The sequence below is a fragment of the Cygnus atratus genome, chromosome 6 (assembly GCF_013377495.2).
Source record: "Cygnus atratus isolate AKBS03 ecotype Queensland, Australia chromosome 6, CAtr_DNAZoo_HiC_assembly, whole genome shotgun sequence".
Lineage (NCBI taxonomy): Eukaryota > Metazoa > Chordata > Aves > Anseriformes > Anatidae > Cygnus > Cygnus atratus.
In genome coordinates, this window is record NC_066367.1 from 4,955,592 (window position 1) to 4,979,742 (window position 24,151).

The following is a 24,151-nucleotide window of genomic DNA, read 5'->3' on the forward strand; positions in this document are numbered from 1 at the left end:
ACACCTTGTTGTGGTTTAGCCCGGCTGGCAGCCAAACACCACACAGCCGTTCGCTCACCCTCCCCCCTCCCTCTCCGGGATGGGGGAGAGAAACGGGAAAGTGAAGCCTGTGAGTTGAGATAAGGACAGTTTATTAAGACAGGGAAAATAATAACAATAATAATAATAATAATAATAGTAATAATGTGTACAAAGTGATGCACAATGCAATTGCTCACCACCCGTTGACCGATGCCCAGCCTATCCCCGAGCAGCCGGCCCCCCCACCCCGGCTAGCCACCCCTATATATTGTTCAGCATGACGTCAGATGGTATGGAATACCCCTTTGGCCAGTTTGGGTCAGCTGTCCTGGGTCTGTCCCCTCCCAGCTCCTGCTGCACCCCCAGCCTGCTCGCTAGCAGGACAGAGCGAGAAGCTGAAAAGTCCTTGGCTTGGTGTAAGCATTGCTCTACAACAATTAAAACAGGACACACCTGCTACGAACTAACATATCCAAAGCAAGCAAAAGAAAATTCCCCAAAGCCTGCAGGTTGTCCTCTATAGGTTATTAGGGTTGCAGGAGAAAAGGCTGTTAATAAACGTTGACTTGGAATATAAAAAGTGTTAAGTTTGCATTGGAGAACGATGGATCTATAGATGTTAATGCATAACACAATGACTCAATTTTCTTGCTTTTCTGTTTTGAAAGGAAAGATGAAATAAAATACCCTGAGAGGTGTTTTGATTTTTGCCAACTCTGTTCTTCCCTTTTTTCATAGCTGACTAGTATAGATAAAGCCCCTTTTCCTTCCTTTAAGAATGCATGTACTTAATTTTAGAACATGCTCTGACTGGTAGTTACTGTATTGTAAACAGTCCCCCAAACCATGGTATGTAAAGTCCAGAACTTGCAATTTAAAAAAAAAAAAATATATATATATATATAAGACATTCTGGAATTTATTCTATTAATGGTGTCTTTAATCTCTGCTAGCAAAACCGCCATTTATTTGGAACAAAAGATGGGGAGTAAAATAGAACTGTGCAGAGACTGCATCGGGAGAACAGTCATTTGAATACGCATGTGGTTTGGTGTCAGAAGCCTACAGAATTATGGTAGACATCAGGAGTATTCAATTAGTATGTTATCTTGAAGATTTAGTGTGCTCTCTGGGACTTGAACTATCTGTACTTGACTTGCATGAGACCTTCCACATTTTTTATTACTAATGAATAAAGCTTAAAGATGCTTCTGCACACAGAACAAAATGTTCATCACTTCTGCGTTCTTAAAATCCCTGTAGGATTCTGGTGTTTCAACACAAGGTCTTTAAAAGCTAATGATATCCTGGGGGATCTACAGTTATGTATATACTCACAGCACACAATACTGGTGCTTTCATGTGTCAAACCAGCTCCAAAGGCTCCCTTGTTAGGTAGCTCAGGTGACCATGTGTGACCATGTATGACCATATCAGGAAGCTGAAGGCACTGAATGCTGCTCTTTGTTCTTTTCAGTGATATAGTAGCTAAAGAAGAAAATCCTGGTTCCTCATGGAGAATCATGTAGAAATTACCCAGTGGTTATATAAGTGATCTTTGGAAAGAATGTCGAGGTTGTTTCTGCTGGCTGCCAAATAGTTTTCTATCATTTATCATCCACTTGCTCACCTACAACTATTAGAAGGGCAGGTTTTATTCTTTAACATGAATTTGTCACAAGATGATCTTTTTGTGTTCTGAGATGTACTGGACTGAGCATTGTGGAGCTAACTCTCAAAACATCTCACCACTTAGGTAGGGTATGAAAGTCAACACAACTATCAGAAAGAAGAACTCCACGTGGGAGAGATTCTGGGATGATTCTGCTTTTCACATGAGCACTGGGATCGTGGATACATGCTTCAATTTGGGTTATAACAGAATTGAACATTTTGATTACATGGAGTAATTGTTTGTAGTAGATGACAAGATGCACTGATGAGACACTGCCATAAAAATTTGGACCTGATCTAAATGTAAGTAAGGCTACAAGAATAGCAGCTTATGTAAATAGCTATAGCTATTTTTTCAGAGCTTTGCTTTTCCTAACCCCTGGAAATTTGCTCTAAACCAATAAAATCGTTAAGACATTTTCAGTTTCTGAATTTTGCAGTGGTCACACATTAAAGAAAACAAGCTGTTTAACTTCCTCATGAAGAGATTTCTGGTGTGACGGGCTTACGTGACTGTTGTATGTCTTTTTCATGCTTGCAGTGTGCCACTTGTGTGCACGCATTCAGCCTTTAGAAGGAACTAATTACAGGAACTAATAAAGAGCTGATATTTCTTTCATTCCTGAAGTGTCACACAGTTACTGTGCAGTAGCATGCTTTAGCTTACCACAGGCTTATATGTTAAAAGAGAAACTTATCAACATGATCTATCCCCCACTCATATCTGGTCATCTTGAAGACTAGAGATGGCTGGCATGTAAGAAGCCCTGTGGGCTGTAATTCAGCAAGTCAAGAACTGCCAAAATATCTTTTGGATTAAATAAGTGGTCTCTATTTTGTGATTTTTTTCAGATCTTTAGTGACCGAAGTTGAAAAACAGTTAACAAGTTGACATTTATTTATGCAAAACATAATTCAAGCAATGAGTCTTTTCTTCCCAAAGTTCCCTGCCTGTACTTGGCAGGCTGTTATAAAATGAAGATATTTTGCATGTGTAGTGATCTTACGAGCAGTACTATATTGTGTCACTGGTTTAAGTAATGCATATTTCCCCCCCCTCTTCCAGTGGTAGCCCATGAGCACTTCTGACTAGATAGCAGCTGAGTAAAGGAAAGAGCGTGGCATGGTTTGTGTTCACTCAGTCCCAATCCTCTGTTGACATTGGCAGAGAAGAAAATTAGTTCATGTTTTTCCTGTTATTTGCTTGGCCAGCTGTTCTTGGTGGAAAATACCACAACGGAAGGAATCAGATTCTTCTCCAAGCTCTGCTTGCTTTCCTGTCCTTGACTTTTCCCTTGCTCCCCTCCCTACCACAGCAGCAACCACCCAACCACTGCTCTTGCCATAGTGTTCTTTCCTGAGCATAGGGGAAAGACCAGGCAGTCTGGCTTCAGTGAGGCTATTCATACAGAAGGGGTTTTCAGTCTGAGGACTACACAGGGTGAGGTGATCCGAGGATTTCCTGTGTAATAAGATTCTGTCACAAAGTAAATGCCATACAAGATGGCACTTTAAGTGAAACATGGCCTAGATTTACTGAGGGTGAAAATCAATAAGATGTATCATAGCAGCTAGATGCCAAAGGAGACTGCTGTTCACGTTCAAGGTATTTCTTAGATGACAGTATGCTATTTTTCTTCCTGCAAAGAAGGACTTATGTGAGTTTACTTGTGCCTTGTCAGGCAAAACAAATCAAAATGTTTAGGCTGCTATATGAATGTTCTGGCAAGGAAAATGTTAGCACAAACGCATAAGATATGTTCAACTTTAATGGAAATTTGCAAAGGAGAAGTATGAGGTGTAGCTTGTAGAGACAGCTTGGATGTGAATGGATAACATACTTGCCATTTTTAGGACTTCTTTAGATACAATTTAGCGCTGCTCAAACACTACTTATATGTGAGTCCATTCTGTCCAAAGGGAGTGGAAGATGCATAAGATAAAATTGCTTTATATTGGATTGATATCCCAACATCTTTTGCCTGTTCAAGTGCCCATATAATAACAATTAAAGCCAAAATTCAGCTTTGTGTTCTCTTCAGGGGCTGAGTATTACAACAATTATTTGAAATAATTTAATCTTCATTAAATATGCTATTTTGCTTAAATGCTGCATGGCCACAGATTCCTGTGATCGATTATAATTTTACCAGCCCAGATTTCGCTCTGTGTGACATATTATAAATGGCTTAACTTTTTGACACTGCGTTAGATCTCAGATTACAGTCACTCCCTGTACTGGCACTGCAACAGCATTGCAGCAGGTTTTCAGTTACTGATTTACTCACTTTAACAATAAAGAAACATCTGTGTAGATTAATGATAGAATGATTCAATAATTAAAATAAAAATTGTAATACAAATTTCAAGCTTTTTTGCAGACAGGGGAGTTAGCTCTAAGAATGAAAAAGGTTTGAGTTTACTGAGGAAGATTACAGTTGTCTGAAATAACCAATATATATATATTTTTTTTTATCTTGTGGGAAAATATGTATCTTTTGCTCTTGGAAATGATCATTCTTGCAATTGGCTTGCAGATCAACTCAGCTGTACCCAGAGGGTTGCTACATATAAATTCATAGTTTTTAAGCAGTATGCTTTTATGGATTTTTTTTGCAGGAACTCAATTGAGGATGGCTGAAACTTCATGGCTCTGATAAGGTCCCATGGTTTAAGATTATTTTTTTTCAGAAGCTATTGTTTTGCTAAGATGAACTAAGGCTCTAGTTTCCCTTGGCCCTGTGTGAACATGCAAATGTACATAAGTGCCCTTTTTGAGGCTGTTTATGTATGACCACAATTAATGATACCCTTTTAAGTACTTGTTATTATTAGCCTGAAATAGAGGTTACAAAAGTATAACATTTGTTTGATGTTTCTGTTCTTAAACATTCCTCTTAACAGAACATGTACATTACTGTATACTTGTATTGCAATGTTTGTTGCTTTAAGATTATAACAAGGACAATCCAACAGCCATGTCTCTCTTTATGATTAGACCTTGTTTTTTCATTGCTCTCCATAAATTGAGCATTTCTTTCTTATCCTGGAAATTCTATTATTTAATCACTTCATTGTGCACTGTGGTACAAACCTTCTAAAGGTTAAGGCTAGTCTCTTGTGTGATGTAACTTCATATGGAGTTTATAAATGTTAATGGTATCTGGCAATATTAATCCTGAATTATTTAATGTTTTAACTAGATATTTATGGCATCATACATATATGTGAGGAATGAATGTTAGTGTTTGAGGTTGTGAACAGCTGAAGAATGTATAGAAAAGTAAGAAAGATGCAGGGTTTATTTTTATTAAAGGGCATCTTGATAATTTTCAAGTGGAAGTATAGCAGTCCTGTGAGAATGTTCTGAAGATTTGGTTAGCTTTCTGGAAATATGGAGTCTAAAGTGAAAGAGGGATTAAGAGTAGGGAGCTTCTTTAGTTGATTTTTCCAATTATGACTATTTTTCCTAGATGATGATTCACTTTCTTACCCTTTGCAGAAGAATTTACATGCATTTTTCACAGATAAAACTCTGCTCAACTTGCCTGTTGCTGCTTCTTGTGAGAAACAGATGAGATAAGTTTTTGCAACAAGCCTACTAGTCATTTTCATGCTCACCTTCTTCACTTTTGTGGTTAAATGCACGCTGTGTATTTCAGGAATACTCACAAATTCTTCTCAATATCTGTTCCTCAAAATCTTCCTTAAGGCTTCCTCTTGTGGTACCTTGAGACACTGAGTATATTACACATTACCAATTTTGTTCTTAAATTTGTATACTCATTGAGAATGACTTTCAGTGCTTTATTTATTATTATTTTTACATGTGATACCACTAGAATTAGTTGTTACCTGCTAGATCTGTTATGGCTAAGGGGTTTGGAACAATTGTTTTTGTTACAGGAATCTGACTAGCAAACATGTAGCTCAAAGTAAATAATCCAAATTTGACATCTGAAAAAAAAAGTCAGCACTGCTTCCATTACTACTACTAATAGCTCAACTCATGGCCTTTTGTCTTTTTCCCTGTTAGAACTGATCATGCAAATTAGCAGCAAAGTGCTTCTGTTCTACTAAAAAGATGACAGTACAGAATTTACATCAATTTCATGTTTAACATTGACGCGATGCTTGTTCCAAGATCTTTAAGCGAATAGAAAAGCTGTCCATCTGTTAGGGGCTTTCTGGGTTGTGGGATGTCAGATAGTTCCATTGTACCAGTTCATAATGCAAAACAGGGCTGAAAGTTACGGCTTGGAGATTAGTTGCAAATGATCACAATTAAAAGGGATTAAGCAGCTGGTTAAACAAGAAATTTTGATTTTCTCCACATGCCTGAATGGCCTTCGTCCTCTACTCTATTGGAATGTCAATACTGAAAGCCAATCCACTTTGTTCCACTGAGGGCTACTAACATGGAGAAGATCAGAGGAACTGGACTTCATTGGAAAATACTTGCTTCTAACTATGCTGTGAATGTTACCAGGAGGTTCTTGGCAGGAGTTGTTCTGTGCAATACGTGAAGAGAGTTACCTATCACTGGACAAGCAGATAACAAGCACTGATTCAGACACGTAATGTCTAATCATTAGTCCCATTGATGATTTCAGACAATTTGCTGCTTTGCTTAACTGGCAGTGCATTTGCAGGGACAGATTTTCACAAATGAGCAATATTAATGTTATGGGGGGATTTTTATTTTTTATTTTTTTTAGATTACTCCTAGATCATAAAAGTGAACTTCTGATCTCTATTTTGATATTTCAGTTGCTTGAACTCTGAATGTATTCACCGCAGTACTTACCCACATAAACATAATGTCCCTTCTTAGTACTGTCACTTGCGACAATGACTGTTTAGAAGAATGAGACTAAGACAGAGCTTGTTGCCTCCTGCTAACCTTCAGGCTAGTTTCCTTGTAAGAAGAACTTTCTTTCAGATTACAATTTTATTCAGTTAGGAAAAGGGGAAGAACGTTAACTAAAATGTAATGTATTTCAGCAAGTTGTCTCCCTTAGAGTCATCCCTGTGTTTACGAGGTGCAAACCCACACCTAGATAGCACTGACAGCAGAAAGTGTTCTGGTGGAGGATGCAAACAGCTGTAAGATTTATCTGACCTGCTGAGCTCTCACTGCGGTTAGTCATGCAACTGAGCGCCAGTGCAGGGAATCAGTCTGGCCAGGACTTTTGTTGTATCTAAATGGCCACTGATTCAATGGTCCTCTGTATTTCATATTTGACAAGAAAAAGCAGACAGCTTTTATTAATGCCATCTCTAACTGTGAAAAGACCAGTGTCTGGAAATATGCAGATGTAATTAGTTCAATCTGCAGGAATCTCTGCTGTACTAATAAACCATGCAATTCTGTATGTTCTGAGACACTTTTTCTGTACCAGCAATCTATTTGGCTGAATATAGTTGCATCTTTTCCTTTGCTTTCAATCTACATGGTGGATGATCATCAAAGAACCTACCAAATTATTTGAAAACTTGCCTGCAGCGGGTTCAGTGTATGATCTTATCATACATGTCTGGCAGTTTCGTTTTATCAGAGGTTTGTGGCCAACCAGATAAGCTAGGCTTATGGATATGACTTTGTGGTATCACACTACAAAATTCACAACACTGGTGAACATTTTAACACTGGTGAACAACTCCATTCCAGATAGGCTTTCATTAGGCTATTAGACCTCAGTGTTCTTGAGGTTTAATCCTGCTTATTATTTGCTGCATGTGGTTTATGTGAAGTTGTTCACCTGAGTTTATCTACCTAAATTATGGGCACAGTAGTAACATTAAATAACTAAGATAATCATATTGAATACAATGCACATACTTGTCGAGCATCATGAAGAATAAAAGTCCCATATTACCTTCAAGATAACAATCAAAATAGATTAACAGCTCAAGTTTCTTTACTGCTGAGCATGTTTTATTAATAAAAATCTATTTAAAATGTGAAACCTAATAAAATTGCTACTGTTATGACTATAAATTCTAGTTTCTCTCCTGCTTACTTGGAAGAATGTTGTACTTTCAGTTCATCATTATTCATTTTAGGATAACTAGATGTTCTGTCTAGTATGTATGAAACATTTAACTGAAAGTAAATGAAAATATCAAGTGTCTCTTGAATAATATTGGAAAAGACTTTTTGAAGCCTGAACCCATTTTAAAGAGGTACCTTGAAAGCTGCTGCTTATAGAAGAAATAAAGCAGCAAGCTGCCAGATGGATTTAGTGCTGTAAGGCTAGCTTACACTCTGTGTATGCGGTAAATGTGTCCCAAGTCTGACCATTCAAAGTATGAAAAAACTAAGACAATATTTATCTTCCTGTGAAACTCATGTCACAAATTTTTAAACTGATTTTACTGCTTCATTCTATTGTGTTGCCCTGCAATTAAAATAAGCCTAGTTAGAAATAGCAGAATCTTTTTCACTCTCCAGAAATTTTTCCATGGATGGTTTTTTCCCTGAGACTGGGTTACAACTTACAAATGGAAGCTGTAGCTGCAACAACTTGTGAAAGAGACAATTCAGCCAGTCAAATCTCTGAAAGACTGAAAATTTTGTTTGTATCCCAGATTTTCACTATGCTGATTAAAATAAAAACAGGCAGATTTCATTAAAAGTTGTGAATTCTGTGACGTGGTTTCATATGAATCATCAATGCTGTCATGCTGAGTGCTTGGATCTTTTATACATTAACTGTGTGAAAAACCTTTGAAATCTCTGGAAAGGGCAGCTCTTTCAAGTAGATTTGAACAGCATGAAGTTTCACTCTGTCAATGTAACTGACTGCAAGCTCAGGTGGGGATTTTCAAGTTGTCTTCTGATTTGGAGATTAAAGATATGTATCTGATTTCAGGAGAAAACAATTCTAGACGTTTAAATATGTTGTTAGAAGAAACATACGCTGCAACTGAAACTGTTTTAGCTATCTATTCAAACTTCATCAGGCTTTTGCAAGCAATATTGAAACATGCTTTGAATGAACTTGAGAAAGCAATACAGGATGCCTAAATTGTAGTCCACATCCTTCACATCCTTTGTCTTGTTTTACACTCTGCTCTGGAATTTCAGCAAAACTGAGTTTTAGCTAAATCTGGCCCTTGAAACCTTTATTAGCGATATGATATTGTAAAAATAAATAAAAAAAAATAAAAAAGTTCAGAAGGTGCTGCAGAGAGATTAACTGGGGAGTTATTTTTTGTTGCAGGTCTGATACTTTCTTTTTCACATATTCAGTTGAGAGGAGATGCAGTTTTAAAGTACAGTCTTAGTTTTGGGGGAAGCAGATTTAAATGAAAATAGGCAACCTAGGTTAAAGGTACGCATACTTAGTACAACAGAATTAGGCTGTGACAGAATTGCAAAACACTAATATTTTCTTAGTTATGGGACAGCATTCAATCCTGAAGTAGCTTTGTAATGCTAGGAATACTAGTTAGGGAACACCAAAGCTCACTGTGTGCATCCCGAGAATCCGTTGGAGAAAATGAGTGTGAGGGAGTGGGTGATGCAAGGTCTGTGCACGCTGGAGTTGTATCTGAAGCTTGTGGACAGAGGAATTGACTTTCATATGGTGCTGGTAAAAGGCAGAAATACTACAAGCAGTTACATTTCCATGCGTGTCTAACAATTACAGCCATGGTTACTTTCAGTAAACAAAAAAAAATCCCTTCTATTGTTGACTACCTCAGCTTACGGGTCCTTTTTTCTTTGACAGGCACTCCTAAAGCTTGGAATGCCCTTTTAGGGAAATTAGTTGGAAAGTGGAAAGAGTCATCGTGCCAATTTCTGCAGCTTATGGAAATGTAATAGCTGTACAAGAATTACTGGAACTTCTGCTCCATCGAAGGCTTGCAGATATTAGGCTTTTTGGACAAGATGTTGAACCAGAAAAAAAAAAAGTATTTATGAGCAAGTTGGAGGTCTTGGTGATTCTAGACCCATGGATGGATGCAGCCTGGCATATCCCTGTTGTTAGTCAGTCCACTCCCAATCAGTCTTCCTAAATTTTATTTTTTGAAATGCTATGTCCACCAAAGTTCTGTGCTCTCCTTGCTCTAAGACAATTAGCTAATGTAAGATGTTCTCTCTCTTTTTTTTTTTTTTAAAGTATGATAGAAATAACAATGAGCTTTTATTTTGGTATAAAATTTTAATATATCAGGCTGATATTTTAAATGTCAATTTGAGTGTTGTGCTGTTGTCTGACAGAACAAACAATTGTTTTCAACATTGTTTACCACGAGATCTGGAAGAATGTACAAGTCTCTTGCTAGCACTGTCTCCTGTGATTGCCATCATGTTAACAACATTTAAAGCACACTTTTTCATTTATATCTTTTAGTTGCTCTGTTTTGTTTGTCCTGGACAACTTCTGTTCTTGGTCAGAAATGCAGGCAATCTTTCTAGAATATTGGAAGTCTGTTTAATAAATATAAGCATATAAGCCACTTTTTTTTTTCCCCCATTAGGAATAGATGGATATAGTGCAGTCAAAAGCCATTTAAAGTAAAAGAGTTCCTGGTGTGTTTTTTGTTTGTTTTAAAAAAGGTGAATAACAATCTAACCTGAAGTGGTTGAAACAGGAAGGTTTGGGATGCTCAGCTGGTTAGTCAGAGCCTGTTTTTCGTCATGGCCCACAGAACTCCTAGAGCACAAGGTACTTCTGAATAACAGCATGCTATGAAATGAATGCCACGATTTGGGCATATCCCGGCTTATATTATGTCTAATTTTCCTATAACTTAAGTAACAGGGAAAAGTGTAACTCCTGCTTCTCTTCAAACTTAGTGACATTTTGTACCCTGAAATCTTTCAGGGAATTGGAATCACAATAGGGTTCTCTTTATACTCAATTAGTAGTGCAGGAAAAGAGAAACTGTGTGGGAGGGAAACTCTACTAATATTTGAAAAAATACTTTCCTAAAGAATGAGGTCTCATTTAGCAAGCCCCTTTCCATTTCAGGTTTTAAATGCATTTTTTTTTCCAAGTATGCTTTTTCCCCCCCAAGCAAAACTCAGACTAATTCCATTAATCTCCTTGCCTATTTATTGTTACAAGGAGTTTCCCTCAAAAGAGTTTTCACAGGTAGTTTCAGAGGAATTATGGTGCTACTCATGTTTCAGCACTAAGGAGCAAATAAAGTCCTGTTGAGTATATGGTCCTGTGCAAGTATCAATTCTCAGGGAGAGGACCTCTTTTCCAGATCAAATGCTTGATTCTACTATAAATAATCATAGTAGTCTTATGGGAATGTTTTCATTGATTTGTAGGTATTTTACCAAAAGTTTCAAACAGTACATCAGTGTTCTAATGTCTTGGCTTTGCATTTAGTTTTGGAGCAAGAACATGTTTTTAAGTTTGCTGTATTTTAAATTATTTGGCATGAATATGTTTCTATTTAACATATATTAATAAGGAACATTAAGATTCTTGTGGAAATAAATCTGGCAACAAAAGAAAGCAGAGAAAATAAAGGCAGACATGCCATGTTCTTTAAATCATAAGTACCAGCTCTAACAAGTTACGCAAAATAATTTGATCTTGATTGTCAGCAAATTTTACAAGATGTATTTTAATGAATAAAAATAAGCATGTGATGGCCTCATGTAGTATCTATGGCCTTAAGTGATCATGTTATTATTAATAAACATCTCATGTGAATATTATTTATGACTGCATGGTGAAAACATTTCATATGAATCCCTTCTCAGGGAAAAAAAAAAAAAAAAGTATTTTTAGAGCATGAAAGTCTTGTAGATTTTGATATCATCTATTTGAATCAAAGCAAAGCTGTCAGTATGAAAACACTAATCCAGCACAAGAACAATTGAGAATGAAACACATAACATCCTAGATTGTTTTGATGCTAATGATACACTCTGCACCTGGCACATTGTCTGCACAGTTTGTAATTCTCTTTAATTGAAGAGTACTTTGTATATCTTTCTCTGATTTTTCTCTGTTGCTGCACAGTGTTCTAGTTCAGTCTTGAGTTCATTCTTTACATAACTGCCCTCATCCTGTAATATGTCAGCCACATGAATAGACAGGTCCCGTGTGATAAAATGAATGGGAAGCAGGGTGGTGTGAAGACACGTATGTAACTCTGGCTTAGTATTTGGTAAGTTTTAAGGGCATGCAGAAGAATCTCTATGCTAAAGGAGTTTACTGGATTAATGCCATTTGTGGCTTTTGAAGTAGCCTGTACTCAGTTACAAAAAAGTGTGTGAACCGGAGACTTCATAGTGTACAGTACTGGATGTTCCAAGCAGAACAACAGTTTACTACATATCATGTCTCTATGTATTTTCTTATAACTACATATATCTCAGTGATCAAATATTTACAGAGAAAAAGCAGCATGCGCCTTAGGATCTTGCTATTATTCACTTTGCCTTCTTGCTTATTCCTCTCCTCAGTCTGAGATCAGTCCTGGTGACTGCTGAACTCTAAAACCTCTGCTGATGATGTGGAAACTGAAAGAACCCAACTTGACATTCAGGTCTCTAGCTTAATTTTCAAGACATTTAAAAAAATAAAAATAAATGAAAGCTAAATAGTGCATGTATCTTAACAAGCAGCTCCTTTAGGCATTTAGTTTTCCTTAAATTAAGTAAATTGCTTTGGGGCAATTATTGAGAGTTTCTCTTCTTTTTTTCTCTTTTTTTTTGTTTTTTGTTTTCTGATGTGCTTTCCACAGCCTTGACCCAGCTATGTTGAAGTATATGAGATTCTTTGATTTATGACTCAAAATCACTACAGTAGTGATGCTAAATTTTGTGTAGTTTAGAGCTAGTAAGGAGAGGAAGAAATTAGATTTTCACTGAAGAAACAAAACATTGTGTTTCAGTCTCCTAAGTGGCTTAGGATATGTATATAACATAAACTGGCAGCATGCAGTTTAAAGATGATGCTGATGAAATGAAAATCAGATAGGGATGATTTAAATGCCATTTTCAAACTGATATATAAAAGAAGAGTTTTGTTTGTTTTTTGCTTGGGCATATTTCCCTGCATGACATGTGAGATGCTATAGCAGTAAAAAGAAAGCTTGTTTTTCAGGTTGTGTAAAGGGAAGTGATCTTCAAATTGATCTGATGTTGTCACGCTTCATAACCTTGCCTTTCTTTTTGCCTTAAAGCAGCACTAATCATAACAGCTATGATAAATGGAAATATTTTTAATGCTTTTCATCTCTGCAGGTAGGAAATAATGTTTCACCAGAGCAGAACTTTGTTGTCAGTCAGTGCCAGTTTATGCTGGAGACTTCCTGAGCCAAATAATCTAATATGTCCAGACTGTACGTGTGAATTGGAAAATGTCTGTCTAATCACATCTAATGTCTCTGGACCATGTGCTTTTATTTTGAAGTATAAAACAAGCTCATTTTGTCTTAGCCAGTACGTTTAGTTGAACTTTTAGGCCTATCCCATGAATTTTCTTAACTGATTGGGAAGTACATTCAATTCTACATTCCTTGATCTTCACCCCAAATAACAGTGAGGAAATTTAAGATTATTAAATTATTTTCTTCTTCACCTCTGTAATGATTTCAGGACTTCTTAATTTAGTGGTTCTGTTGCTCTTACCCCTTTCAATTAAAGTGTGTGCTAGATTCATTGGTCCATGACCATATAATTAATACCTAAGTTCTGCAATTTTGTGGAATATTTGCCTGCCTTCATATCACAAGCTCTACTGAAAATGCTTTTTGTGCTGACAGATAAAGGAATGGAATTTTTATTGAAATACCAGACAGGCTGACTTAGAAATTCAGGGAAATGTGTATTTGAAATATAGAATTATTTTTTGAAAACATGTTCCCAATTGCCACTGAAGTATATAACACTGTGTATGGGATACCTAGGTATTGGAACACGGTCTGCACTATGCAAAATACTGGCAGATGCTGCTTTCATAATATTTGGTGCTATTACTTAAATACAAAATGCAATGTCTGCCAATTTCCTTGGAGCTGACTTTATATTTTTCCAGAACGCCTACATTAGCTCATTCAGTAACTTGAATCTGTCTTTCTTTGAATTAACAGCAGGGGAATCCAATTTCAAGAAGAGGAAGTGTCAAATGATTTGCTTTTAGGGCAAGAGTGCAACCTAGTTGGAAATAGCCTGTGAACACTCAGTTTCATGGAAGCTCTCCCAACTGTGGGGAGTGAAGGGACATTTAATTTAATGGAATAAAATCCTCCTTACCTTTTTATGTCTATAAAGCTGTAAGACGGCACCTATATTATTCTACAAAACTGTGAGACTGACTGGTTTCTTTGCAATATGCAACAAAAAGCTGCTAATGATTTCTTCAGGCTGTACCTTTAAATATGTGAAAGTGCATAACCCCTTTGCTGCCCTTGGAAGATTATTTGGCCTCAGATGTGTCATACTTAGGACTTTATTACCAGCTGTTTTACTTTGTGATAGAATTGCTCCTGAGGCTGTTAAGCACCATCATTTGTATGAGTTGTTAGGGTCTTTTTTTTTTTTTCCTTTTTTCTTTTTTTTTTTTCCTTTCCTAAAGAGACTTGGCAGCTGCAAAAAAATTACACCTTGGCTCCTTTTACTTCTAAATTTAAAAATAAAATTGTGCCCTCTGAGAGGGGAATCCTTCTGTCTTCTGTTCTTCATGGTGGCAGCAAGTCAAGCTTACTTTTCCATCAACCACAAAGCTTTCTGTTGTGCCAGCTGTAACAAAGACCACAATCCCCGTGTTTGTCACGGATGACTTGCTGGGGCCATCAGTAGTCCACTGATTAGCTTGAAGCTCTGCCTTAGCTGGAGCAATGGTGAGCAGCACAAGGAAGAGATGTAGGGGGAGGAATGCTGCCTAAGATAGTGATTTGAGGCGTCTTTGACCCGCCCCCCCCAAAAAAAGCTATTTTAAGGAAAATGTATTGCAGATCACATGCTTTTTAACAAAAGCAAGATAAAATTGTTTAGCAAGAGCCTGAAATTAATTTCAGTTGCAGAAGTGTAACTCGTTCTCTGCCTGACGTAGATACTGGGAAGGAACAGCACAGGCAGATTTCTTCATTACCAGTCCTGCTCTCCACTTCTATTTCCTCTTATTTATATGCTTCTTTATTCTTTCCTTGTAAATGAGCACCTTCTTGCTCCCCCTTCTTCCTTTGAAGAATGCTGCTGTGTTCCTAGATGGAACGCAACCCCCTTGTTTCTGAGAGCACTTTAAATAAGTAAATTATGTAAATAAAAGTTACTAAAAAACCAGTTATTAAAGGCTAGGAACAAGTCAAAGGAAAAGTCTGCCAGAGGCAAGCAAGACTGTGAGTAGTGCTTTTAACTGGAGAAAGCAGTGTGCTGCCTGTTAATTTTGCCAGCATTTTGGGGCTGGTATCTAAAATTACCAGGCAATCTTAGTAAAAATCTCCCACTTCATTGGTAAAAATTTTTAGAGCTCTTCTGTTTTCTGTAAGGCGTCTTCAGGCTGTGGCTTCTGATAGGAGCTGTTCTCTATTGTCAGCCAGAGACAAAAATAAGGGGGAGACAGGAGAGGTGGAGGACAGGGGACATAAAATGGGAACAGAGCAAACTCATTCCAGCTTTGCATGCTGTGTTCAGTACTGATGTCCTACACTGTGGGACAGTAACATTACATCTTTGATTTGCTTTCTCAGATCTGTAAAATGCATAATGTGGGAGCCAGGGAAAAAGTACTGACTGCTGCTCTAGCTTTGTGAAACTGCAAATTATTCACTGTTATTGAAAAATTACTTAGAAATTATAAAAAGATACTCAAAATGGCAGGGAAGGCAGGAGGTATTTCTCATTATTTTGATTTGTCCTTTTGTTAGATCAGTTAGCACTTCTACTCAAAAGTAGCTCCAAAAGGCTATTTGACATTATTAAGGTGCCTTAAATCCTGGGAAGGAGAACACTTTAAAATAACTACTTTTTGTTTGTTTGTTTGCTTGCTTCTGCGTAACACTTTAAATTTCCTCTTCCTTCCCTGTCCTTGCTTTCCAAAAGATGAAACATGGTTCAGAGAAACCCAGTTACAGTCGTCTTGGCCTCCTTGCATGTTAGTTGTCTCTGCTAGCCTCGGGTAAGGGTTACATTGCTGATTTAAAAAAAAAAAAAAAAAAAGCTAAGCAATGCTGGGAGTACATTTCAAGAAATATCTGATATCTGAGGCTGCTTTCTTAAAAGGTCTTAAACTTATGTTCTGCACACTGAGGTTTCTACTCTTTTGGTAGTGTCTTACATTGTTTCACATCTTTTATATAAAAATATCAAAATCTGATCTAATTTTAAGGCATTTTACACTGAATGTAGATATTTGACATTTGTTTGTTTTCTCAAAAAGCATGCATAGTGACTATTGAAGTCTAAATTGATACTTCATCTCTTTTGGTAATTTTCTTTAACAAGGTTTTACTGCATTGTAGTCTGACACTAGATTGTCTCCTAGAAGATTTTCTTTAATACCACTTCTTGGTCAAGCTTTTTTTTTTTTCTTTTTCTTAGTTTTTTGCATTGGTCAAAATAGATCTGATGGAGGGAAGGAAATCTCATTGCAATGGAGGAAGATAAGGTAAAAATGAATATAAATGTAAGGCTGCCACTTAGGGCAACATTGTCACATGAATACAAGTGTGCAAGTGCAGAATACATGGACATTAACAAGTCATAGAATGGGTTCATGGGATCATGGGCAGCCCTATCTTCTGATCACCTTGGCAAGAATGTAATAGCTAAAGGGATATATTTCAGAATTTCCAGTCACTGAGAAGACAGGAGTACAGCAAGCTCATTGTGCCTTGTGCTACACCAGATGAAGAAGACTAGGAATATTTTCTCAGCCAGAGCTTTTTGGGGCTCTGACTGAACTTCATTAATGTTTTGGAGTTCTGTTACGTAGCCCCACTTCTACTGCTGAAAGTACAAGTAGAGGGTATTTTAGGCATTATGTAGGATATCTGACAGGCTTCCATGGCCTGTTTTAAACCGTTACGTCATTCTCATAAAAGTTTCCCTGAACTTATATTGTCTAACCCCGTTTATTAATCTTGAACTGGGCATAAATTTTAGATGGTTAGGAAGAATTTGTAAGTGATTTAATTACCTTTTAGCAGCCAAAGCATTGTTGAGCATTGTCTGCATGGTCTTGTGCAGACAACCACAGCTGCAGGGCAAGCGAGGACACCCAAACCCTGATATCCTTCTATTGCCAATGCAGTAAATGTCACCAGAACCTCCCAAATCCTATAAATTAAATTGATAAAACACTTCTGTAGGGAAATCTGTCTATCTGAAATTCCGATGAACTCAAAACCTTCTGAGAAGTATGTGTGATTTGAATTGAATGGATGCAGCTTCATCAGTGAAACTTTGAAATCAAGACAAAGCCATAATATAACCATTAGTTTTCAGAAAGCATTCCCCGTTGTATATTTTAAATGCTAATTTTAATCACTATAAGAGACATCTAAACTAGTCATGAAGCTTCAGTCCTCTTGAGAGCAATAGGATTTATGGTGTAGCCGCTTGTCTGATGAGCCTCCTCAGCAGTTGTATGAAGAAATGCTTAAATGAGGAAAACATATTTTGGCAGCTTGTGACTTAGAAAAGGTTTCCAGCTGTTCCTTTGAATTTAAAATACTAAAGAGTAAGTTTTAAGGTCTTCAGGTGTTTGTTGCTACAGAAGTCATTTTTTTCCTCGTCCTACTGTATGTTGAGGGCACTAAAGTAATCTCTGGTCAGATAAAAGAAAACCTGGGAGTGGGGATAGAAAAGCAGTGTAAGAAAACTAAAAAGTACTTGTGCGTACCATTACACCATATGGGAGAAGTCAGTGTGAATGTTCCAGGAAAATGGGAGGTGGTGTTCTTGGCTGTCACATGTACATGCATGAAGAAAGCATTCCCTTTCTGTGCTACAATTTTTATCTTCCTGTAACTGCTGTCAGCTGTCTTTATGGGTTGCAAAGGCTATACTTGGTCCTGGTTGAAGTGCTCAAGATGTTATGTACTGAACACCGTGCTTTGTGCATTCAAAAAAGCTTACAGGGAGCATAACAGTTTAAACACCGGTGGAACCATCAGAGGTGTAAGGACTAATAATTCAAACATTACCAGTAGTTATGTCTCTCAGGTGTCATTTCTGAGCCAACGTCATCCTGATAAGTAAGATGTCCAGTGATATCTAACAGTCAGATACTTTCTATAGCTACCTTGAAAACAATTTTCCTTTTGTTTATTTTCTTTAGACTTACCCTGCCCTGTAGATGACGGATTTCAGTTTTCCCTTTCAGATCCAATTCTAAAATATCTGATAGGAAAAAAAAAAAAAAATTTGTTTAATCTCTTACAAATAGCAGTCTAATTATTTCTCATTGATTTCTCTTCTTAACAAGACAAACCATAACAGTGCCCAGAAAAATCAGATATACAGAGTAGTACTGTTTGTTCTTGCTTTCAGTCTGTAACATGTTTCTTAATACTAATTCATAATGCTGCTTTAGCCTGTGTAGTCAGGGTCAAATGAGTTCTGAAAAAATCCCATTAAGCCTTGGTAGCAGGATAACTGCTAATCTTATGCCATAGATGAATTGATATAGTTGAAAGGTAGATTAAAAAACTAACTAAACACCGTGTCAGAGGTTTTTGAATGGACTTGACTATGTAAAACATGGTAAAGTGATGCAGATTATGGACTAAACCAAACCTGATCTGTTGAATTTATTAGCTATGAGATGAAAAAAGCTGGAGTGATGTGTTTGATTACAGTGTGCAATTCATCCAGTTCAGTATTGTCTCTTTTGCTTAGGCATGATTGTGTGGTGAGATGCTAAGCTATAATGACATTTATGCTGTAGGAAATGAGAAAATGGAGATGTATAGTTTCTTTTAAAGCCCAAATTTACTGCTGCATGCGTACAACCCTTCTGAGGATCCCTCAAATCAGAAAGCAATCTCTATATTTTTCAGCAGAGGGCTATTTGTATTTTAATACACAGCAGTACTTCGGAGATTCACCCAGGAAAAGCTGCTTTGCAAATGTTTATTAGGCATAAACACAGTTGGTAAAAAAGGAAAGAAAAAGGAAAAAGGCAAGAAAAGAAGGGAAATGAACTCCAGGAGGAGAGAACTATCCAAACTGATGACATGAATAACAATTTATTTTTTTTTAAAAAGAAAGTACGCTGAGTGAAGAAACTTTGGGGATAATGTTCTTCAAATGAACTCAAGTGTCATAAAATTGTGCCAGGATTGCTCAACAAGGACAAGTTAAGTTCCTCTTCAGAGTGAAGTTAGATAAAATTTGGACACTCTTAGTATTTTTAATTAAAAAAAAAAATGTTTTGTGCTTGTAGTTGTGCAAATATGTAAGCTCAAAAAGGCATCAAAAATTCCAGTCAAATTGTAAAAATGAAATCTCTTTTACAACTCTAGTCATGAATGACACTTGAAAATGAAAAGTTTAGATTAATATTTAATGACCAAGAGAAATCTAGCTGAGGGATTAGTAACATGACAAGGGTCATACTGGGTCTACTTTGCCCAACATCCAGTCTCTGACTGGTGCCAACAACAGATGTCTGGAGAAAAGGCAGAATACAGTCATTACCAGTCTTCCTGGGAGAAAAAAAGCTTACAGCTTCAAAAGATATACAGTTTTAGGAACTTTTCACTCTGTAACTAGTCACTGCTTTGTGAGGGGGTAATAACAAGATGCTCTGGAATTTGAGTATGTAAATTATTGTAAATTGGCTCAGATTGGTTTTGTTAGATGAGCCACCTGCCTAGAAGAGGAGAGGAAATGCCTTCATATTCACTCAGTGCACAAGCATGCATCAAGTAAGCTTTCCATTTGTCAAAAAAAAAAAAAAAAAAGGAAAAGTATTTCAGTTCCTTTTTTTTTTTTTTTGTCTCCAAAACCAGCCCTATTTTGGAAAACTGAGGCAAAACTATTCCTTACAGAAGGTGTAATAGCATAGTAGATTCATATGTTTTATATTCATTGTTAGAAAAGGTGTCTGCTCAACTTGAGTAAGAGAGAGACCATTTGAAATCTTAAATTTTCATTTATTCAGTCTGGTTTCAGATTAGCTATCAGCAATTGAGCAATTGTTAGATATAAAAATTGGGAATGTTTTAAGATAACTGCAAAGTTTTCCAGAGATAAAAACACTACAGAGGAAGCATAAAAACTGCAGAGTTTGTTGTTGTTTTAAATAAAAATAAAAGAATTGCATTACATGTATATCAACTCTGATCATTATAGCAGTGAAAGTAACTGGTTTGAAATGTGTATTATACAAGTCCCAGCAGGCATATGGTCCCTTGATTATTAACACATTTGCAGATTATATGTAAGATTAAATAGAAGTGATCATGCCCTGTCCATCTGCCTGAAAATCCTCTAAGAATTTAATTTCACAGTCAATACAATCAATATGCATTTTCTTGTATCTTTTTTTTTTTTTTTGTATTTTCTGTGGATGTTAGAGATGTTATAATTTATTTGTAAACCCAGCTGCTTTTACATGGTTCTGTCTGGGGCAGGAAACAGTATGCCTTGGATTTTAATGAGTCTTCAGATCAGTTTTAAATGCCCTGACTTCTGTTCTGCCTTTATCAGTTACCTTGTTACACTTTTTTCCCCATCCTTCCATCCTCTGCCTGCTTAAAATATCATAACTGTACAGTCACACATGGTTTTTCCTATTTAAGACACATTTATTTCCAAAACCTATGAACCCCACTCTGGGATACTCTAAGATTGAACTGAATGTTTTCTAAAGCTTTTATTATGGCATTTCATTTCAAACATGCCTATAAATCATGATCTGCAGTGCTTTGAAACTAAATCCAAAACCTGCCACTCTCTGTGATAATTTTGCAATTTATTTAATGTTGCAGAGAGCTTATCTTGCACAATCTTTTCTCACAGTAAAGCAAACAAAAAATGTAAAATTTGTGGGTTTTTCAAAAACTGCACATATTATAGTTACTTTACTACTGTGGTATGTGTTAAAAATGCATGTCATAAGTGGTAATACAGAAAACAGCTAACGAAATTTCAGAGATACCCATTGTCAGCAATGATTTAAAACAAAAAATAATTCCAAGTCCAAACCAACTCTTGCAATTATTTTTATAAAATGATGATTTAACGCTAGACCTATTTATCTTGGAGTTGTTTGAAAATATTATTTAAATGTAGAAACTGCTTTCCTTAAAAATCTAATACTTTAAATACTGGGAGTTGTTGATGAAAATATATCAAGGCATTGTGTTTTGCAAAATTCTGGGATTTTGTTTTGCCCTCGTGAAGTTAGTTGGTGATAGCAATGTACTGTGTTAGAATATAATAATCAAAAGCAGGAAGGTCTTCATTGTTGAAAAAAATCTTAGTGCTGATACAAACACTTCATCTTTTCAGCACCTCATTTTCATGTGCATAGCATGCTGGGGCAGGTATGTTCTGGTACTTGTCAGATGGTGCTGAATTCTGTGTTGTAGTAACTCAGTAACTGAACTACGTTGTTTTTAAGTCATGCTTACAAATACTGTAGGAATATAATAATAATTCCAAATGTTCACTTCGTAGTTCCAAAAGTGAAAAATGTATTCCTTGCATATATATCCTCATCTTTTATGGAAACGTTGAAAATATTTTACTTAAAAATTAGTGCAGTTATTGGTCCTATAAATTCCAATGATATTTTTCCAGCTCTGTGGCTGTTTCTCAGAGAAAAATCAGTGTAATCAGTCCAATGGATAAAGTTAGTAGCATTATTGTTTATTTCCAAGTTTATGTATGTTATAATTGCCCTCTTCGTTTATATTCTGTTTTGCAGACTGTTGTTATACAGTCTGATTAGATGTGAAAAGGAAGTACATGCTGAGCACTACATTCATAATTTTGAATAATTAGTACTCATTAGCCAGGCAACGCAGCAGCTGAAGCCCAGGGGATGAGGAATGAACTTTATGGGTGATGGTGGGTGAATGCTTACTGCTCTGAGATGAAAATGTTCAGTTCATGTCTATTACTTTTTGCTTTCATAAGAACTAGTATAAAATAGAACTGAAAATTTACTCAGGTTTGCCTCTGATCAGACTTGATTTTGTAATTAATCAGATCATTTGCCTGCAGTTTTCCCTTACCTATTTTATTGAACCTGACTGAGGAACACTGATGCTCAGTTTCAATTATACGTACCAGTTAATCAACACAAGTGCTGTTAAGATCAGGCACTTTGTCTAGATGTAAAATGTATAATTACTCACTTTGATGTGATGTTAATCTTCTAATCTTTGCCCCTTCTAAAAACAGTGTAAAGGAGGATGTACTTCAAAATTTGTGTGGAAGAACACTTCTTGCACCTTTTTCTCTCCTTTTCCTTATCTAATTTCATCCCTCAACCTCAGCTTCCAGACTATTTCCCAAATACTTTGTTTCTAAAACTGTCAAACCTTGCAAATCTGTTATGTCCGGCGTTACCCTGTAAATCCAATAATTTAAGCTGTTTGGACTCTGTGCTCTATCATACAGCTTCCTGTTCGGCTTCAAAGGACAGTTTATAGTTTTACTGTAGTTTATAGCTTCACTTCTGTTACCAAATGATTTTTCAAAACACAGGATGATTTGGCTGGTATATATGTGCTCTGCTGCTTTTAACTCTAATACTGATCATTCTATACACTATAATGACATAATGAAGTAATTCACTACATGCTCCAAAATACCGAAATAGTTTCAGAAACACAAAATAAATCTGATATCTGTCAATTGCTCAGCTTTCCCATCCCAAATAAGCGTGGAACCAGTCATTTCTATGAACTCATAAACAGGATGAGACAAATGGAGGGTTTTCCTTAAGTAACAAGCAAAGGAAGCATCCTGCATGGTACATATTTCCTGTTTCTGCTTATGAATTGAAAGTGATCCATTGCTAGAGATCGATGGTAACCGTGAGGGCACCAAAAGCAACAGAAGTTGCTTTTCAAATGGGTGCTTGGGCAGTAAAACAGAGCAATCATAAGTAATCACAGAAGATATAGTGTGATTCAGAAGCTCTCTGTATGTCTCTGATTTTGATGCCACACTGAGCATGTCTGCTCAGGACTTAGGATTTTATCTATCCAAAAATGAATAGGAGAGTATTGCAATGACTACTCTGTTCATGCAGGAATAATTGAGTCATTTGCCCATGGATTCTTTTCTAGTGTAATTTGGCACCCAAATGACCCAAAGCTAGCTCCCTATTTCCAAGGAACAGTATTTACAACAGTCCTTTGGGTGTAAGATGTCTTTGGGCACTGTTGTGCATGGAATGGAGAAATATAGCTTTATAGAAATGATCTGGGTAATGTTAAATTTCTGCTTGTTGGCTTCAGTTAGCATTCAGTTCTAAAAACTGAGTGAAACACTAGAAAAATGGTTTTAAAATAAAGTACATCAGCACTGTTTCAAAGCAGCTTGCAACGTGCTATTTGAACTTGCTGAGAGACATGAATAATTATTAATTGTTGGGTGGCTAGAATGTTTGCTGATTGATACTCATCTAATTGGGTTGCTGATTAACAGATGATCAATAATCACTCGACAACTTAACCACTCAGTACAGTGGTTAAGTTAATGTTACCTGACATCCTCCTAGTTATTTACATGAAACAGCTCTTCTGTTGCAGCTGCTCTGTGTCTCCTTACTAGCATTCTGACTCTCAAAGGGGCCTAAATATGTCAGAAAGAAATTGTTTGGGGGTAACTAATGTTTCTATAGAATTAATGTACTGATAATCTTGTCCTCGATACTGTTAGCAACACTGCAAAAAGTCAGACCGAGTTGTCATCCTCATCATGACTGAAAGTTTGTTCTTTCAGTGCCAGCAAGGTACCTGCGAGACTGCTGTCTGTAATGCAGTGCCTGCAGACAGCATCATAACCAAGACAGTGAAAAGACAATTTACAGCACATTTATGTAACTTGAGATAGAGCATCTTTGGTATCTGAGGATCTGATTGCAATATTTCATGCATACAAAATAATTTCTAAGGCAAGTTGTGCAATTGGCTATTTCTAGGTGCTTCTTGGCATTGAAAAGTAGTGGTTTATGGTAGCTACTGGATTTCCAGGTTTTGTGGGGTAGTATGAAATACCATTTTTTTTTCAATTTGGGTATTGGGAGGATAGCCCTGGGTTGGGAAAGCTGTGTAGGAATATAGTAACAGCATCAGAATTCAGCACCATTAAGTGGTCAGTGTCTGCTGGAGGGCTTGGGGAAAGGGGTGATTAAAAAAGGCGGTGTGGGAGGAAACAGTCTGTTGTGCTGTGGTACAAAAGCACTATCTAGGAAGGGCATATAGGCATTTGTAGGTGTGAAGGATGTTTTGCTACTTATGTAAATTAATAAGGAGTTAATGTGCAACATGAACAAGTACCTGGTGAAAG

The 24,151-nt window shown here is 36.6% G+C and overlaps 1 protein-coding gene across 1 annotated transcript in view; it reads left to right on the top strand.

Moving 5' to 3' along the window:
- The first annotated feature begins 3,283 nt into the window (after positions 1-3,283).
- Positions 3,284-24,151, top strand: part of TFPI (tissue factor pathway inhibitor) — a 213,076-nt gene continuing 192,208 nt past the window's right edge. Inside the window, exon 1 of the mRNA XM_050711583.1 lies at positions 3,284-3,301. The gene's annotated coding sequence lies outside the window, so the exon portion shown is untranslated. The remainder of the gene's footprint in view (positions 3,302-24,151) is intronic.